Source organism: Oncorhynchus nerka, linkage group LG12 (genome assembly GCF_034236695.1).
Source record: "Oncorhynchus nerka isolate Pitt River linkage group LG12, Oner_Uvic_2.0, whole genome shotgun sequence".
In the NCBI taxonomy this organism is placed as follows: domain Eukaryota; kingdom Metazoa; phylum Chordata; class Actinopteri; order Salmoniformes; family Salmonidae; genus Oncorhynchus; species Oncorhynchus nerka.
This window is the reverse complement of record NC_088407.1, coordinates 21,824,542-21,829,681: the sequence shown is the minus strand read 5'-3', so window position 1 is coordinate 21,829,681 and position 5,140 is coordinate 21,824,542. Positions and strand designations below refer to the sequence as shown.

The 5,140-nt window shown below is 45.5% G+C and overlaps 1 pseudogene; it reads right to left on the bottom strand.

Moving 5' to 3' along the window:
* Positions 1-1,143: 1,143 nt before the first annotated feature.
* Positions 1,144-4,236, bottom strand: LOC135574294 (uncharacterized protein K02A2.6-like; annotated as a pseudogene).
* Positions 4,237-5,140: the final 904 nt, after the last annotated feature.

Here is a 5,140-nt window from a genome sequence, read left to right as displayed (position 1 = left end):
CAAATAGGGCTATCTTCTATATACCACCCCTACATTATCACAACACAACTGATTGTCTCAAATGCATTAGAAAGGAAAGAAATTCCACAAATTACCTTTTAATAATGCACACCTGTTAATTGAAATGCATTCCAGGGGACGACCTCATGAATCTGGTTGAGAGAATGCCAAGAGTGTGCAAAGCTGTCGTCAAGGCAAATGGTGGCTACTTTGAAGAATCTAAAATATATTTTGATTTGTTTAACACTTTTTTGCATACTACATGATTCCATATGTTATGTGTTATTTAATAGTTTAGATGTCTTCACTCTTATTCTACAATGTAGAAATAGTACAAATTAAGAAAAACCCTTGAATGAGTAGGTGTGTCCAAACTTTGACTGGTACTGTATGTGACTCGTTTCAGGAAACTAGACGTATGTTGCGCATCATTACTTTACATGAGAGCCATTTGAACGTAAACTTTTTTTTATTTAAATTTAAATCAAAATGCGTTTTTTTGGCAGGAATGCCTTCTGGAACATTCTTATGCCTTAATAACAACCTTGTATGCCATGTAAATATGAATAATGTCACGCGGAGCGGAACAGGCGAACCCAAGAGCAGACTCAGACAAGAAGACTGGGATGAGGTAACCAAGGTATCTATTGAAACATGGGGGGAAGATGGAGTGCAGGCCTGGGGAAGCTCGGGCGGATTGCCGGGAACCATGTGCTGAGGCTGAGGCTGGAGCCAGAGGTTTTGGAACAGGGTAAGCAGGTCTGGAGGGGAATCCAAGGGAGTCGTAGAGTGGGGAATTCAGGTCACAGTAGCAGGACTGATGAGAAGTTGGACTGGAGACAGGGACCAGAGTCAGAGCGGGCAGAACTGTGGCGGAGAGGAAAACAGACACAACAGGAACAAACAGCTAGAAACATGGACTGCACCTGCCCACCCGTACAGCATCACTACTCTGGACGGTTCTGACTTAGAATACATGGACAACAGGAACAAACAGCTAGAAACATGGACTGCACCTGCCCACCCGTACAGCATCACTACTCTGGACGGTTCTGACTTAGAATATGTAGTGTCTTAACACTTAGTACTTATTTATGTAATAAGAAAGACTCGGAATACAAGCAATTGAACTGGAGTTTCACATTTACTCAAACTAGTTAGTACCAGAATAACATAGAACAATACTGCGCATGACCAAGGGTGCTCCATCCTTAAAGGGGACATCAGTAATTAACAGAACATAACATTCCTTCTCTTATACAATCAGAGTTACTTTTACCAAACCACAACTGAAACATTTCCCAGAACTTCTTGTAGTTATTTTGCATCTTTTAATTTGAACTTGAACAGTTCGTTTTTGTTTGTTTGTTTATAAGTCTAGTCTGTCTGGTGGACGGTGCCTTCGTTCTGGGTAGCGCCTCGGATTGTCTGGAGGCTCCTGAACATCCTCAGTGTGTGCTTGTTCCATTATAGCGTCTGCTATAGCAGCACCTTCATCAACACGTTCCCTTCTTTCAGCCTGGGGTCTCTCTACTGCCCCACCGTCCTCTACAGTTCCCTGTGTGTCACTCTCAGGAGCTCTCTGTGCCTGTTCTCTCTCGATTGTTGTGCTGTTTTCCGTGGAATGCATTTGGTTAATGTGACGCCGCCACATTATGTCTGGGCTCACTTGAACCTGGTAAGTTCTGGGTCCCGTTTGTGTGTGTACGGTCCCTCTTGTCCATTTCCCTCCTCTTCTGTAGTCTCGCACCATCACTTCCTGTCCTGTTTGGAGATGGCGCTCCCGGCCACCGGAGAGCATCTTGGCTTGTTTGTTCAGCACTTCATTACGCCTGTTTGGCTTCATGATGTCCAGCTGTGTGCGGAGAGGCCTCCCGAACATCAGTGCGGCTGGGCTTTCATTTGTCGTGGCATGTGGGGTGTTTCGGTAGGAGGCCAGGAACTTGGCCAGTTTTGTTTGCAAAGTCCCTTCGTCTCGTTTTGCTGCACGGAGTCCTTGCTTTAGGGTTTGCACAAAGCGTTCTGCCAGCCCATTGGTGGCAGGGTGGTACGGAGCTGAGGTTGAGTGTTTGATTCCATTTACTGACATGAATCTTGTAAACTCGTCACTTACAAAAGCTTGCGCGTTGTCACTTACCAGCTGCAGTGGCAAACCGAAGCGTGCAAACGTTGTTCTGAGACACTCTATCGTCTGAGCTGAGGTGGAGGAGTCAGTGCAAAACACCTCTGGCCATTTGGAATGGGCATCAACTATAACCAGAAACATGTGCTTTTCAAAGGGACCAGCGTAGTCCACATGAATTCTCTGCCATGGCTCTGCGGGCCATTCCCATGGGTGGACTGGGACAGGAGCAGGCATGTGAAGGGTTTCCAAACATCCACTACAGTTCTTTGCCATATTTTCTATCTGTTGGTCCAGACCTGGCCACCAGAAGTGGCTCCTCGCGAGCAGCTTCATTTTGACAATTCCAACATGACCTTCATGTAGTTGCTGCAAGACTAGATGTTGGCATTTCTGGGGTATCATGACTCTCATTCCCCACATCAAACATCCTTGGTACGTTGTAATTTCGTTTCTCCGCTGGAAATACGGAGTCAGCTCCTTTCTGCCAGTAGCTGGCCATCCTGACATGGTGTAGGTGTACACTTTTGACAAGGTCACATCTTTCCTTGTCTCCTGTTTGATAACTGTGCTTGTGACTGGTAGTGCCTCAAGCTGAGCGGTATGGAACATGTCCACTGCATCCACCCTCCTTTGTCTTTCTCTTGTACACGGCAGTCTGGATAATCCATCTGCATTTGTGTGGAGGGATGACGGCTTAAACTCAATGTCATACATATGACTGGCAAGGAACAGGGCATATCGCTGTAACCTGGCTGCTGTCATTGCCGGAATGCATTTCTTTGGACTGAAAATGGAAAGCAACGGCTGGTGATCTGTAACCAGTGTGAAACGCTTGCCATATAGGTATGCGTGGAATTTCTTGACGCCCCACACTAGTGCCAGTGCTTCTTTGTCGATTTGTGAGTAGTTTTCTCTGCATCATTCAATGTTCGTGACGCGAATGCAACTGGCCTCTCTGACCCATCTTTCAGTGTGTGTGAAAGGACTGCCCCTAATCCATAAGGGGACGCATCACAAGCCAACTTCACTGGCATTTCAGGGTCGTAATGCATCAGGACCTGTTCAGATGTTATGAGCCGTTTTGCCTCCAGAAATGCATTTTCACACTGCTCTGTCCACCGCCATGTCCTATTCTTTTCCAGGAGCTGATTTAGAGGCTGGAGTACTGCTGAAAGGTTTGGGAGGAATCTTCTGTAGTAATTGATCAGTCCCGTGAAAGATCTCACTTCTGTGATATTTTGTGGTCGTGGTGCCTGTACCACTGCCTCGATTTTGTCCTGTGTTTTGTGCAATCCATTGCAGTCAATCTCATATCCACAGAAGACAATCTTGTCTTTGAAGAACTCACACTTCTTTAAGTTTGCCTGTAGACCATACTCTTTCAGTCTTTTCAGGACCTCTTCCAGGTTAGCCAGGTGCTCTTTGTCGGTGCGTCCTGTTATGATCATGTCATCCAGGATACACTGGGTTCCTGGAATTCCTTGCAAAATCTGGTCAATAGTTCGTTGCCAAATGGCTGGGGCTGATGCAATGCCAAAAACCAGGCGGTTATACCTGTATAGACCTTTGTGTGTGTTTATTGTCAGGTACTGTTTGGAACTCTCTTCAACCGGTAGCTGCAGGTAAGCCTGTTTCAGATCGATTTTACTGAAGTGTTTCCCACCAGCTAGTGCAGCAAAGATGTCATCCAGACGTGGTAGGGGGTATTGGTCCACATGCAACATTGGATTCACAGTTACCTTGAAGTCCCCACACATTCTAACAGACCCGTCTTTCTTCACAATAGGAACTATGGGTGTGGCCCATTCGCTTCTGTCCACTTTCGTCAGGATCCCTGTATCCTGCAAGCGATCGATTTCCGCTTCCACCTTTGGTCTCAGGGAGTATGGAACAGATCTGGCTTTGCAGAATTTTGGGGTTGCATCATCTCTTAGTACAAGTTTTGCTGTGAAGCCTTTTACTGTTCCCATCTGATCACTGAAAACTGTGTTGTATTTCTTCCGCAAGTGTTCCAGTGTTTGGTCTGTGCCTTTCTCTTTGGACTGGAACGTGTGGAGCATTTTCAAGTCACACCAATTCAGCTTTATTTTTGAAAGCCATTCCCTGCCAAATAATGGGGGCCAGTTCCAGGCACAACATACAGCTGTAACTGCTGTGTTTGCCCTCCATAATGCACTCTGACTTGCAACGCCCCCATTGGACTCAATCTCTCTCCTGAGTATGTCTTCAGCAACACATTTGTGTTCTTCAGCTTGATAGCCTTAAAATGCTCATTGTAGACAGTAGTGGAAACTATAGACACTGCAGATCCTGTGTCCAGCTCCATTTTGAGGGGTTTGCCTTCGATATCTGGTGTCACCCATATTATGCTACTGCTGGGAGAAGTCACTGTGTTTAACTCCATTGTACCAATTAATCGTTCATCTGAATCACTGCCACTGTTCTCTGCTAGTGCATTCACAGACCCTTTAATTTTCTCAGTTTTCCTGTTGTGACTGAATTTTGCTTTGCATGCTCTTTGAATGTGCCCCCTTCTACTGCATTTGTGACAAATTTCGTCTTTGAAACGGCAATCCTCTGCTCTGTGACCATCTCTGTCACATCTGTTGCATTTTCGGCCACACGGGGCGCTGTCGACTGCGTGAAAACTTGTGCAGGGAAATTTGTGACAGGTCAGTACTTCTTTACTTTGCAACTCAAATGCATCTTTAGTCGCGATTTCCATAGCCACAGCAATTTCAACAGCCTTTGCAAACGTGAGCTCTGATTCTGTGAGCAAACGTTTTTGAATGTGTTCATGTTTCAGTCCACAAACAAATCTATCCCTTAATGTGTCATTTAGGTTCTCTCCCAACTGGCAATGTTCCGACAGTTTCTTCAACACTGCTACATATGTACTAACCCCTCCCCTCATTCTGATCTCTCTTGTGGAAACGAAAACGTTCCGCGATGAGGAGTGGTTTAGGTGATAGGTGATTTTGCAATATCTCCACAATCTCTGTGAATGTTTTATTT